At 41.2% G+C, this 15426-nt stretch overlaps 1 long non-coding RNA gene across 1 annotated transcript in view; it reads left to right on the forward strand.

Annotated features, from left to right (window-relative positions):
* The first annotated feature begins 15344 nt into the window (after positions 1 to 15344).
* Positions 15345 to 15426, forward strand: part of LOC137164064 (uncharacterized) — a 333782-nt gene continuing 333700 nt past the window's right edge. The window contains exon 1 of the long non-coding RNA XR_010922909.1: positions 15345 to 15416. This is a non-coding gene — a long non-coding RNA (uncharacterized lncRNA). The remainder of the gene's footprint in view (positions 15417 to 15426) is intronic.

Below are 15426 nucleotides of genomic sequence, written 5' to 3' on the forward strand. Positions count from 1 at the left end.
TATGCTGTTCTCCTCTGATGCTGCTCATCTTTCAACACAACTTTAATTATGACAACATAAATAAAAGGTGACATAAAATTATACAGCCAGTGTAAAGCCATTTGAGGCAAAAGTCTTACTGCCCCTTTTATGGCTTCACCAATTAATGATTAAGTTTTCTTCTTTTTTTAATTCTGTGTCGTGCACACGGGATCAGAAAGGTCTCTGCTCTCTCTTTCATCCTTTGCTCGTTCCTGGATCAATATGATGTCCATGGCACAATTATATGTTTGAATCCTTGTTACATTAAGGCATTTAGTTGTTTTATGTTATTTGGTAAAGTAAGTGTTATGGGAGAATAAAGAGAAAATGAACCCAAGATTCCTATTTGTCAGGAGCAAACCAAGGCTCTGGGTAAAGTCCTGGCCTGTGCCAAGTGGGTGCACTGACGGGAAGGAGAAGAGAGTGCCCCTTTTCCCCAAAGCTGGGCAGGATTCCAGTCTACCTCTCTCCAGCACAACGTAATAGAAGCAGCTCATATGTCTGTCAGTGCACAATGCCTGAGGGGATGAGGTTTGCCAACTTGGAGGCAGGCACTAGTGGGCAGCACACACCACTGCCCTTGCCCTTTTGAGGTGTACAAGTGGGGAGCAGTGGGACAGAAGCACGTGCACCATTGTATCCCAGACCCTGCCTGTCTGTGAGAGACAGTGTGCCTCAGAGTGTCCTAGGAGCAATGCTGTCTGAAATGCTGCTCACTAGCGCTCCAGAAGGGAGCAATATTTCCCACCCAAGCATCTGCTACAAAGCACATCATGAGTAAGTAAGCTGAGCTCACTCCCCTGGGGCTATGGTGGTCTGGCAGGTGTGCTAGGTGCATCTGACCTCTAGCTTCTAAACAAGCCCAGAGGGTTTGTCGTGTGGTGCTCCTGTTGGGGGCGTGGGAGCAGCCCCTTGTGCAGTAGTGCAACACGGGGCCAGTTTTGCTTTAAGGGGAATTTACTAATCAATTTAAAAGCAATTAGAGGTGTTGTGTAGATCCAGTTTTAGATGGTGACGGTAGCTTGACCAGTTTTTCACTGAACTGGTGTCACCTAATAGTTTTGAAAGCAACTAATTGCAAACAGGCCTGACTGCTTTCAACTGGGTCTACAGCACTGCTCTAACCAGTATTAACACCATTTAGAACATTTCCCCAGTGTGGACAGGCTGTGAAGGAGCAGGAAGCATATTCCCCTTGTGGGCCCCTTTGAGCCATCCTGCTCTGAGCATTGAGGACGTTTCTGGACGTGGCCCTTCTTCTCTCGTTGCTTCCCACAGAGCAGTTAGTTCAGCACAGTGAGGGCACAATTTGGCCCTCAGCTGACAAGTGCTGAATTTTCAGTAACCTTCAAAACATTCTTATGGGGTGAGAAAAACAGTAACATGCCCCTGCCAAAATGTAATCATACCGCAAATGCAACATTGAGATCAACATATAGATTATTCTATCATGTGGTCACTTGAGAGCAGAGGGCAGGGAAGCCAGAAGTGGAACAATCATTGCAACAAAGTCTAGACTCTTGCAATTTGATTCATTTAAGGGAATTGTGCTATGTTTTTGGCTGTGGTCGTGATGTTCTGTTTGGAAACGTATGATGTCATTGTACCAAGCATATCACAGCAAAAGGCATTCTTGTATTTATGTTGGCTAAGGGTTTAACCAAGTGTACTTGGTGGGCTTAATTTATTGCTACTTTAACTTTCTTTAGTCACTGGGAAGCTTTATTTATGTTGGTAAATTCAGATCGTGGCCAAAAGTGACCGCACAACTAAACGAATGGCAAGATTCATTATCAATAAATCACTTGGTTGCTGAGTTTCTTTAATTAAGAAAAAACTAAAAAAATTGAATCCCTGGACTTTCAATAAAGAACAGGGACGTAAAGACAGCTGATTAATTCATATATATCAGTTACATTCCTTAGGAAACTAGACTTCTGTTTCTTACTGTAGCAAAACAAGGACAAAAATAAAATTCAAGCCTTGTCTACTTTGTTGGATTAATTGAGAGCATATTAAAAAGTTTTATAGCATCCCTATAAAGTAAAATAAAAAGCTCAAAGGTTATATTCTTTATGCAAACATTTTTCCTTACAGTACGTCTGTCCCTTAGTGAGAGCTCATTAACTTTTTAAAAAATTACCTTTAATGGGCTACTCATTATCATCATCATCAAATGCTTCACTTGTCCAACATTCTAGTGTTTAGTGTAGATTAAAACAAAAGTATCACTCCCTAGACATAGTAGGTATTAAACTATACAGAAATAAAAAACACTTGGTAAAGTCATTGCTTATAAACATGTAGTGAAATTGGTAAGGTTGAAGTCGTGCTTTTAACGCTAATTAATTTCTCAGACCTATAGTGACCATGTCCCCATGTGAAGAGGAAATACAAAAAGGTTTCATACTGGAGATGGCACTTGACTAGGGGGCTGTCGAGCTAGGATCAATTCCTGGTTCTGTCTCTGGTGTTCTGGGTGACCTGAGATGAGACATTTCTCTGTCTCAGTTTCCCCATCTATAAAGCAGGGATAATGATACTGACCTGTTTTGTAAAGTGCTATGAGATCTATGGATAAAAAGTGCTATAGAAGACCTAGCTATATAATTTCTGAATCTGCTTGCACACCAGTATTTGGTGTAACTACACTGGTTTTACAATCCAGTGTAAAAGTGGTGCAAGTAAGAACAGAAACAGCCCAGAGTCAAATTCTCAGCTGTTGTAAATTGGCACAATTCCATTAACTTCAATGGAACTACACTAATTTATATCAGCAGGGAATACGGTTCCCAGTGTGGTTCTTTTCCAAAAATGGTGGGAGTGGGATGGGAAGCAGAACCTCAAAGCATTAATTAAGAATTATAGGCATCCTGGCATGTTGATTTATTGGGGATTGCAGTATTTGAACTTCTTGTTGTAATGAATATCTCAATTCTTCAGAAAGGCAACCCCAAAACAGGTACTTGGGCAATTTTACTCAACCCCATGAGACACAAAAAATTAGGGCCAGCTCCTCAGATGGGTTAAAATGGTGTCGCTCCTTTCCCGTCAATGGGGCTGATTTACACCAGCTGAGGGTCTGTGCCTCAGTACGTACCTCCCATTCCAAAATTTATCCATTGTCCTCTCTCCATCCCCAAAGTAAAAGAAATTTAATCTGTCCTCTAGTGGCCCCACTTGCTCTGCAGCTCTGTGTGGCTGATGCCCTGTTCTGCATACTCAGAGATGGTGAAATTACTCATAGGTGTCTTTAGGCCAATTTACTGAGAATATTGAGAAAGGGAGGAGGAGACACCGTCTTTTGGTAGATGAAATGAGGCTTTTGGTGGGTCAGGTTAGGGGATACATGGTAGCATGTTATACCCTTTCCAGAACTGAGCTCCGAGGAAAGTTCAGGTTCTTGCTTCCTAAGCAGGTAGGAGCCATTTACTTCTCAACCCTGCCAAACTAAAATCCTTGAACTGTCAAACTAAAACGCTTCACAAACACTTTTGTCTAATTCCTCCAAGAAGCTGAGTTTACTGATGTTGAACTGCAAAATATTCAAAGTATTCTTTGCAACTGTGCACAGAAAGACTTGGACAGAACCTACAGTGAATTCCCATTGATGTCAGCGGGACCAGGATTTCACCCTAGTGCCCACTGTTCTGCAGTTGAGATCCAGTTAGTATGCTCTGAATCTTTGTTCTTAGCTAGGCTGAATAAAAGGGGCACTTGTGTTTATATGATGTATCTCCAACTTGCAACAAAAAGACACTAGCCTAGGAGGCTTTATGGCCCCTTTACACTAGTCCTTTTGCCTAGGGGATCTTCTGGTGGTAGAGGGTCATTGTAGTGACATTTCTAGCACCTTGTCCTAGTGCTTGACTTAAGGGATGTACTGGAGAGAGGTGTGTGACTGGGATGCAGCTGCATCCATCTGATTTCCAGCTGCTGCTGGAATAGCTTATTGGAGCTGTGAACAGGCAGGCATAAAATAGAGCAGTTTAAAGGCTGCACCCAACAGCTCTCTTATCTCAGTGCAGTGCAAAGCAGGTCCTGCATAGCTTACCCAGATCAGAGAAACTTCCCACTGTTTCTGAATATTACTATTGTGTATGCCGAGATAGCTCTTCATATACCATCGGGCTGTTGGTATTCTGTGCTTCTGTTCTTAAGGGCTATGGTCAGTGATGGCTGATCTCATACAATTAGGAGTAGCATCTAAAAGTCTGGGGGTAAAATCCTGCAGTCCTTCATTGTGCCCTAAAAATAGCAAGGGTCCAGCTCATCACAACCACTAGCGGTAAGAAGTTCCATAGTTGGGGGCCACCTCCTGAGAACACTCTGACCTCTGTGCTAAATAGGCAGATTTACATTACATTCTGGGCACTATTGGCCATGATGTCTTTGTGGCTTGTACCTGCCACAGGTGAAGTGTGGGGAGAAAGCCCATCTTTTAAGATGGCTAGAATTTGCCTGATTAAAGTCTTTACAGATTAGGACCAGAACCTTGAAACAGATTCAGAAATGAATGAGTGGCCAATTGTGTTCAGTGGGAGTTTTGCCTTACTAAGCACTGAGAGCCAGACTGTGAATCCCCTAGTCACACTGAAGAACACTAAGCTACTCATGTGAGTAGTTGCATTCACTTTAATGAGGCTCCTACCCATCAGTGTGACTAAAGCATGCACAGTCTGGCCCTAAGTAAGGAGGTTAGGATTTAGCCCTGTAGAAATATCACTTATATGCCCAAATCTGATGAGTAATAGCACTTGACTTGTATTCAGTCCAGTTATGCATCACTGAAGTCCAGGAGAACTTCACCACTGACTTTAAAGGGATCAGGATTAGGTCCACATAGCACTTTGCATCCCAGGATTCCAAAGAATTTACAAACAGCCCTATGGTGATGGAGAGATTGTCCCCATTTTACAGAAGAGGAAGCTGAGACACACAGAGATTTATGACTGGAATTCTTATTTTAAGGCTGGGACAACAGTGTGTGCCATTTGTAGATCCTAGAATTGATTCTAGGTAGCATTTACTAGAGAAAGAATGGTCCAGTGATTAGGTAGGTGCACCACAATCTCAGAAGAGCCCACTTTAATTCCTTATGCTGCCACAGACTTCCTATGTGACTTTAAGCAAGTCACACAGTTTCTTTGTTCTTCAATTTCTCATTTTATAATAGCTCAGAGGAGTTTTGAGGATAAATACATTAAAGATTGTGATGTGCTCAGATACCAGGGCAACGGGGGCCGTCTCAGATCAAAAGAAGAAAATCAGTTCCAGTGCTGTGCCAATAAGATTGATTTCAGCAATCCTGTTCCTAAAAAGACTGTAAGTAATGAGGCTTTGGTCCCAGTTTCTGACATGTCAAGTCTCCTCCCAAAAATAAATGCCTGACAAGCAGGCCATAATTTTATCAAAACGTGTACTTTTACCCAGTTCAAAACTATTTTCCTGTGTGGCATATTCCTCTGTAGGATCTTGGGTCCTAAACCTTCCAAATGGGTGTGGCATTATAGTAGTAATAAAAGGGATTACAGGCATTCCTGGAGTGATTAAGACAATTATAAAGAATTTAATTTTCTTAGTTGTGAATTTCTGTCCCCTGAAGTTGCCTAACCAGAATGGGAATCACACCATTTAAAAAAGGCTTGTGTTAGCACACCCTACGCTAGAGCCCCGCCCTCTTTCCATCCAGAGCTATTGTAGTAGCATGATGCAACTTGTACAGATGACACTTTGTGCACCTAGATCCCTTTCTTGTCAATTTAAAAGCAAGGGAGGCCACAGTCTAGGTGTGAAGACGGAATACAGTCCTTCCAATATTGAGCCCTAAAAATTGTGTTATGTAGAAATTCTGTTGCTATGTTGGAAGTGATATAATCTTGCAATGGTTCTCAAATGGTTTCTCTATTGCAGACCACTTCTTCAACTGGAAATCCCCTCCAGGGGATCCAATCCTGATCTCACAGCACTTCTTCCAATCTGTGAAGGGTAAGTCAAGTGCTTGGCTGCATGGGGAAATAATATTAGGACAGTAATGAGCAACAGGGAGAAAATAAACTAATCTTAACGTAATGGGTGCTGCTGCATGGCTGTATCCCCGCAATATGTGTTCATGCTGATTGCTTCTTCCTGGGTGAAGTACTTTACATTTATTAATACTAAATCTTCTCCCATTGCCTGCTGCAGGTCAGACTGCCCTTACCCCTCCAGGTCACTTTACAACTTGTTTGTGTGCAATTTGTGCCCCTTCCATTTTGGTAATAGCCACAAATTTGATCATGGCAGAATTTACATGAAAGAAACACCCACACAGATCTCATCAGGATGTTGACTTTTTATTTCAGATGGGCATAAAAAAACCTGTGGAAACTCTAAGGAAACTAACAAGTGTGTTGCAGTTGACAGGAAGCTGATCAATGCTTAACCATTGTGACAGAAGCAACATTGAAGACCTCCTGGAAGTGCTTTATAAGTCACAGTTCACCAGTTGAGAACTACTTTAATACTGTAGTAAATAAGTCTAGTTAATGTGTACTTTGAATAGTTACATGAAGCTGATTTGTGAAAAGGTTTGTACTGTTCAATATATCAAAGAAACACTTTATTCTGATTACTGAATTTACTAGTGGAGCCGCTAGCTATTTGCTGCCATGAATGCATACATTAATGTTATTTTCTATGTATCTTCAGCAGCTCCCACCTATCTGGAGATCCTTAAAGATAGTTGATTTTAAAGCCAGAAAAGACTATGATGATTACCTACTCTGACCTCCTGCAGAACCCAGGTTACAGAATTTCACCATGTGATGCGTGCATCAAGCCCATAGCTTCTGGTTGAGATAAAGGATATCTTCAAGATTCTTGATTTGAAGACTTCAAATTATGAGGTATCCACCACATCCCCAGGTTGTTCAATGGTTAGTTACCTTTTCTATTAAAATGTGTACCTTTTTTCACTCTGATTTTGTCTACCTTCTGCTTCCAGATGCTGGATCTTGTTCCAGCTTTGTTTGCTAAGGCTAAAGAGTCCTCCTGTTATATTCACAGCATACACACAGAGAAATTAGATAAAAACATAAAGTACTTTTGATGGTAGGTTGCAATGTAACACTATTTTATTTCTTAGAATTTGGAATGGTAGCAAATAAGAACTCAAAAATAGAGACAAAGCTGCAGCCTGCTCCTTAAAACAGAGGCATAGCTCAATCTACCTTACTCTAGATTGCGTTGCTTCAGACTGACTGTGATCTCACATGCTTCCCTACAGAGCCCCCAGCAAAACTAGGAATGGTGCCCCCCAATCCTCCATTCGTAAAGTGAAAGCTTGCAATTCCAACATAGTCCTCAGTACACCACACCTCTACTATCAGAAATCTTTAGATTGTGATTAAGTCAGCTCTTAACATTCTGTGGGATAAACTAAACAGAGTGAGCTTATTTTAGTCTGTCACTGAAAGACAGGTTTTCCAGCCCTCAGGTCATTCTTGCAGCTCTTTTCTGAACCTTTTCTGGTTTTTCAACCTCTTGGTTATGTTTGTATCTCAAAATAAGATCTATACTCCAGTGAGTAATTTTAAATAGAACCTTTTAGAAAGCTTTGATTAATTCCTAGTGGATGGAAACTGAGATGTCACTATTCTTTCCCCACCGTACCCTCCTTCCTTCCTCTTCTATCCCTCCCCTTCTATTCCTTTATCTTTCTGTTCTTTGGGGGTTTATTTTCCTGTTCTTCCCTGATTTTTGGGAAAAAAATTTAAATAAAGCACCAAAATTTGGTTAACAATTGGTTTTGAAAGACATTGCAACAAAGATAATAGGAAATGTTATTTATAAGGAATTATATATATGTAATATATTTAGAGCTGAGAAGAAGCAGAACCAAGATTATGTCCTGACAAATGGTACATGACGGCAGACGTGTGTTTCTGATCAAAGCTGTCTATATTTGTACAGTTTTAAAGTAATTCTGTTGCTGTATTCTAACAAAAGAGATATGTTAGGAGCTAACAGAAGTAATTTAGCTGCTGAATTTTGAAAAAAGCTACACAAAATGACTAAGAGTCTTGTATCCAAAGAGCCATAAAAAATGCGAATTAGAAATTGTAGCAACTCTCCATTAAAACAAAATCTGACACTTGGAGAGGCTTCTCAAGTGATAGGACAACTTTATTTGACTTATAGGAGAGTAGAAGGAAAACAACAGGGTAAAAATAACTAATATTGGGTTATTATTGAGGCTGTGCAAAGAATGCACCATCATTCCCTACATGGCTAAGACACTGAAGAAAGTTCAAGAACAGCACAGTGTTGGGGGAAAAATTATCCCAATAGTACATCTAGAGTCAATGATATGGGCTGCACAGTGTAAAGGTTCTTTGAGGGATGAAGGTGCTTTAATTCACAACCCTGATTTTTCCAGAACTTGGGAGGAGAGAATAGAGAGACTTGGTTATTTGAGTCAGTTTCTCCAGCTTTCCACAACTTCTTTGCCTTATTTTCTGTTTCTTTTATAGAACTGTCTTGACGGACGCCATCTACTCTACTTCCTTCTGCCTCATGACATAGTTTGTACATTTACAGAAATGCACAGACAAAGCTAGGAAGGAGAATACCAACGTTATATGACGGTTGCAGGATGTGAAAATCAATTATAGGGCCAGATCCTTGGCTGCTGTAAATCAGCATAGCTCCATTGAAGACAGTTTACATCAGCCGAGGATCTGGCCCAAGAAGAAGTTGCTTTAGCAACAGCTACAGTCATTCATAAGATGATGTCAGAAAAATTAATATGCTGCTTTGAAAAATTAACACTCTTGTGTTTTCTAGTTTTGCATCTGTTCTGTACATCTCAAAAGTATGTATCTCAAAACTCCACTATAATGTAGAAACTAATGCAACAAGTTGAAGTTATTATATTAACACTACACAATCATATTGTATATTGCAAATGCCTATTGCATAATTAATATATTCTGAATGAGTGGAGTGGAATAGCATGCTTTTCCTGATATATAGTTTGCTTTCCCAACTGCTGTGATGGTTCTTAAGAGAAGATGAAACAATGGAAGCCCAGAATTATAATGTAACTAAAACCAACATGGCCCAGATTCTCAGGTGCAGGAGCTGAACTAATGCAGGAGCTGGAGCTGTACTGTATAAATTAACTCTAATGACATGAGGTCCACCTCTGTGGAGATGTAATGTGCATCTGTCGTTAATTTCCACATGTACTGTGCTCCTTTCAGACTGGTCAGGGAGTGGAACTGTCTATATCCATGGTGTTAACCACAACCATATCCTCTTTAGCCTTCTAGGGTTTGTCAGCCTAGACCTCATCAACCGCCTCGTGGCACTGGCCAAGACAGCCATCTATCACTTCAGGAGCAAAGAAGCATGATAGGGGAGTTTTCTGCTCCTGTGTGGCCCTTTTCCATTCCTTAGTCCATTCAGGCCTGTAAGTGGCAGGGTGGCATTCACTGATTATTAGGACTTCTTCAGGGAGCAGTGTCATAGTCTGGGGTTCTCTGCTCAATGTCTCCTTCTAGTTCCTTTCTTTTGTACCTATGGCCTTCACTCCCATCCCAGTTTTTTCATTCAGTGTTCCCTGTAATTTGCAGATTCCTGAGCTCTGTTGCCCCATTCTTATCTGAAGAGGTGGGCCTTTCATTTTGGCAGGCTTCTCCCACTCTTTCCCAGGAGTCAAACAGTCTGAAGACACCCTCCTTGTGCTCAAACAGGCTATCTGCTTGCTGTGGATCCACTTGACATGTGTGAGTTCCTCTACAGGGAGCTGAAACTGGCACAGGTGAGCAGCTACTTTTGTAAAATTGGCCCACTGTGACTTCAGGCAGGATGCATAAGTAAAAACGGGAGTGAGTCTCATAGTCCCATAAACACTGAGCCAAAAATGTACCCCTGTGTATCAAGTAATCACATTTTTACAATAAACCTTCCATTATGACATTAAGTTTTATCTGAATATATTCCCCAACAGCTGTTATCCAAAAGGCTAGATTATGGGTATAGCATGTGTCAGAAGCTGCCGTCGAAACACTAGTATTTTTACATTGTGTAACCACAATAAACAGGTAAAACCCATAAAAAAACTCTGGATCATATTGTTGAATGTCCCAATTAACTAAGAACGCAATCCTGCAAGTTGCTGAGAGCCATGGCTCCCAGCAACTTCAGCGGTGACCCTAAAACCAAACTTAGAGACATATAACTGCAGTCATGTTTAGTTCTTAATAATACAATCAAATCAGATATGAGTGGGGAAGAATTTACTATCCCGTGCATCAAGACACTGTGCAACTTTATACTAAACATTCATAACCAACCAACCAAAATAAAACACACACCAATTAAAATACAAAAGAAGCAAAATACTATGTATTATTGCAAGCTAGTGGGTAGTTTGACTGACCTGGAAATAGAAATAGGTCTTCTAGCTTCAGGCTGTTCTAGGCCTTTTCCTCCGAGGTTGATTATCCACAAAACAATCATAAAAACAGAAAGCAAATCAACAGAAAACACCGGGCAATAGAGCTGGTTGGGAATTATCCATCAAAATGTTTTTTGGAGGGAAAATGCAATTTCAGAAATATTTTTCTAATATCCATTGGGAAAATCAAAATGACGTGTTTCCCTTTGGGTCATGTTGAACCAAACTGAAACATTTGGGTTTACTGAGCCAAATTGAAATGTTTTGTTTCAGGTCAGTTCCATACTATTCTGTGTCTGTCTGAGCTGCTGCAGTGCCTCATGGGAGTTGTTGTTCCATGTCCTCAGTCTTCCCTAGGCTGGACTACATCTCCAGTGATGCACTTTGGTTAAACTGTCACAGTGCATCATGGGAGTCACATAACCATAGTGAATTTTAGAGTCAGGAAAGCAGTGTCTTACTGCCAGCAGTGCACAGAAGTACTGAGAATACATTGTCTCATTTATTCTGGAATAGATTCTCACTTCCCCAGTGCATCTGGTCAGGGGAGTCAGTGTGTGTCAGATGTCCTGCTACAGCTTACATTCAGAGCAGCTGGGTGGGGTCATGGCAGTGGTGGTGGTGATGATGATGGAGAAGGTGGGTCAAATGCCACCTGTCTGCTCAACTGATCATGGATTGGCTGGGGCCAAAATGACCCCTTGTGGTAACTTAGAGCTCCAGGGCAACTGCAGTCAGAGGGTTTCATGAACAAGGATCTGGTGAAGCATCATGCACTCCACTATGCCCCCTTTTGCACCTGCCATGCCTCCAATTCCCTTATACTAATGGATGTACATGTGTACAGCTGGCTAGAACAGCATTGTACAACCCAAGCATTACCCTGTGAATGGAAAATCTTGGCTGCCCCTCTTCCACAGCTTTCCAACTGCTTTGCACTGCCTCAGCCTCTGGAGCCCCAGGACTGAGCCCTCTTTCTCCTCTGCCAGCCACAATTATCCTGTTATTCTCTGTTATTCCAACTCCCAGGATTAGTGACATAAATAAGAAAAGCAAATAAAGATGTGAAGCCTTTTGCAGCCATCTTATTCTTTTAGTTGGATAGTTATTTTGTAATATACAGGACGTCTGGATAATTTTTGAAAAGCAGACAAACAGCTCATTCTTATAATATTTGTACATTCCCTTATTGCTACATCCCACTGCACTTGGAATGAAGACAGTGTAATTACTTAACAATTGTCTTGTCAGCCAACAGCAGAACCTAAAAATTCAGAGTGATATTACAGAGATCAAGCAAATTGAATTTAAACTGTGTGCTCTTCTTAGATGTTTGTTTGTGTGGGCAATTTAAACAAAGGACCCTTTGTCGTTTAAATTTAATCAAACCAGGAGTCTCAGGTGGGTGTCATTACATATTTGGGGCCACATAATGAATCGGCTTGTGTAGGTTGGCTACAGTGGGAGAGAGTGCAAATCATCCTAACCCAACATGCAGAGAAGCCAGGCATAGTCTGGGTCCAGGTTGCCATACAAATTAGTGTCCTCAAAAGATGCATTTCTAGGTGGAGTCAGGTCATGGCCATCCCTTCCCCCTGATACGCCTGCATTCCAGTGTTGTCTACCCCGGTGTACTTATGTAGCAAGAGGCAGTCCTCTCCACAGTCCCTTAGTTTCTCTAGAGGTCTCATGCATCTAGCCTCCGCTACTCAGACACGGCACCTCTTCCTCTTCTTTGAATCAGTCCTCAGTAATCCTTTTAAATATTAGCTATGAGCGATACAAACTAAACTAAGCCCCCACTCTCTAATCCTAACTCTTTGCATGGTATAAAGCCAAGCATCATTGCTGATATATCAAATTAACCTTGGCTCTTCTTTGACTATTCCATGTAAAAGTGAGCAAAATATATATACTGGGACTTCACGTGATACTATTATTTCCTTTACTTACAGTTCTCGCTGGACTCCCCACAGAGGGCTAATGGTCACACAAATGGTTAATGCCTGCTATTGGAGACACACACCTTATTAATTAAATCTAACACATTTGAGGGGAAGTAATGCACACACACATTATTATCACAAGTTTTAAAATCTTGTGCTGCAGTACTCTAATGTCAAGGTGACACCTGTGTGATCTCTGGGCCACTGCAGAATAGGGCAAAGATGTTCTCATCTTGTTCTCATCTTTCCTTATTAAGTCAGGGGTCTTTGGGTGTCACACAGCTGAGTCAGTTTCTGTGTCCAGGTACATTCTAGTTTCTAAACCTTATTTTACAACATACATTAGTACAAATTCCAGCCATTCTGCACCAGCAACTACATAGTCTGGGAACAAGTTTTCTATTGCTCATTTTCTCAATAGCCTCAGTTTGACTTACAGCTTTTATATTCTCACAGCAGTTGCTGCTGCTTGTGATACGTCTCAGAACAGGAACCATTTCTACAGCAACATGAATGTGCAAAGTAGTTATTCTAACAAACTATAATGGGTCTTGTTACAATATTAATACATCTGAGGTGCCATCAGCGAACCGGATTTCCTGTCTATCTGACTCTAGCTGGATACTTGTTAATATTCGGCATTTTGAGATATAAAACTTATATCTTCCAGTCTCCATTGCTTATAGTGCACAAATCACCATACGATCCAGATTGTTTTAGAATTAGAGATTAGACCATTTCATGCTTTCTGGTCAGAAAATGGCCTGAGTTACAAAATTAGGTATGTGCAACTGTGTCTCCCAAACGTGCATGCAAGAGAATGTCCAATGCAATTTGGCTTCTTCATGCTGCTCCAGGCAGGGCCCCCACATGGGGGGGAAAAAGGGTACACTTTACCAGGGCCCGGAGACCCTGGGGGGCCTGGGCCTGGCCCAGGCTGCAACCCCCATGGGTATGTGTGTGGGGAAAAGGCCCGTGTTATAAGATTGTACTGGGCCCGGAAAAATTATGCTTGGGCCCTGACTCCAGGAGGCAAAGTAGTCATGCTTCAGACTTAACCAGCCAGTTAAAGTGAATTTATGGTTACTTTGCATGGCAAAGACAGCACAAAGCAGCCCAGGATGTCATGGTGAATCTGACCCATTGTTGTGCATGCATGCAATTACCTTGATTTTTCATGCCAGTTGAAACTCTGCATGCTCAGAACAAATGTGTTTATGAATGTTGTTGGGGAGAATCACATGATTCTGAACCATTGCTTGACTCTTCCCACACCCTTTTTCAAATTGTTATGATAGACCATAAGTTCTCATTCTTCTTCCTTGGTACTTACGCTTTTCTTGATCCTTCGTCCCAACTTTTTTTCATCTCCTCCTCCCACTGTTGGTTCCACTCCTTATTCTTGCAACAGCTTCCCATTATCTATGTGGTAAACACAGTCCTATTATTTTCAATCCTTTCTTAAAACCCACTTCTTTTGTGGAGCCTCCCTATATTTATCTCCTACAGACAATATCTACATAATTTCTTGCAGATGAACTGTTATCTCACATACAGGAAGGGAGTATGTCCCATGCTCCAGCCCCAGCAGCCTCTTACCCCCAGACACTGCTCCAAATCAGAATTTTGGTGCCTTTCTTTAGTCACTCAAGTTTGAAAATTCATCTGGTCATGTACCTTGGCCTTGGCCTTTATATCTTTCTAAAGTGCTGTGTAAATTTGTGTTGCTCTTGAATAATAGATAAATAATTATGAGAAGAAACAGTGAAGCTCATAGAAGTGGTATTAAATGATTGTCAGAACTCAGAAAGTACAGTTCAGAGCAAAAGAATTACTCTCCACTCCACCCAATATAGGTGAGGCAGAGCTCCAAAAAAGACTCCAGACCTAGGCACAGCAGACTCCACAAAGCACTGCAGTAAGAATGGTTTACTACACTTGAAAAATTCCAAACCACTAAAAAATAGGGAGCTAAATTGACCATTGTGGTAGGCAGTGAAAACTCCATTAACTGCAGCAGAATGGTACTTCCTTACACCCATTGGAAACCTAAGTCACTGTTTTTATGAAAGCTTGCAAAAGTGTTTTCACCAGTGTCAGAGATTTACATCTAGATTGTTCAGCACCTCCCTGCACACATAATATTCACTCACTATGGCTAACCTTTGCACATAATCACTTTTACCATATTTGGAGGTTTTGGGAAGCCATAGTATGGCACTACAGCTGTAGCATGGAATTATGGGTCATAGAGTCACTTAAAACCAGTAGAAGGACAGAAAAGTCAGGAGTCTATTCTACCTTTCAGAATAGGGTATTTTAAATTTAAAAATCCCATCTAATGTAAATTAATTTGATTTACAGTGGTTCAGATTATAACTATATACATAGTCAACCCATCCAAAGACCTAGTTTTACAGAACTCATGCCTAAAGTAAATTAAATCAACCCCCTTTACACATAGTTTCCAGCCGCTAGTTAAATTATTCCAACCAGGAGTCTGGTTAGGCATTGGTTCAGAATGGAAAAAACAGACCCTGCCCATTCCAAACTAAGGATTGAGCAGAATTAAATCCCACCTTAAACTATATGCTTAGGACCAGGAGAGCAGCATTAGAGGCCTGTAGCTCTCCCCACCTCTAGGTTTCAGCCAATCCAGCCTCTCCACCTTTTCAAGCTGAGGGTTTTTTATTTTTTGTCCCCCACACCCCCCCCACCACAATCATCCCCCATTTTTGTTTTGTGCGTGGATTTTTGTGTTTGTTAACCATTAAACACAAAGACTACAAACACACAGATAAAAGCAACAAAAATAGTATTGGGCAGTTCCCTATTAGGGTCAATGGGAACTGCCTTGCTGCATTCCTAACACCAAGTGGTGCTGCCTGAGGCTATAAGTAGCAGCTGGCGCACACTTTCCCCTAGAATGCAAAATGGTGTCTGGTTACAAGGCTCTACTGTTTACAGAGGAAATCCAGAAGTGAAACTGAGTGTGCTCCTTTGAGGTAAGAGTAG

This window comes from Emydura macquarii, unplaced genomic scaffold, assembly GCF_026122565.2.
Source record: "Emydura macquarii macquarii isolate MOO-44397 ecotype Brisbane River unplaced genomic scaffold, CSIRO-AGI_Emac_v2 contig_2676, whole genome shotgun sequence".
Lineage (NCBI taxonomy): Eukaryota > Metazoa > Chordata > Testudines > Chelidae > Emydura > Emydura macquarii.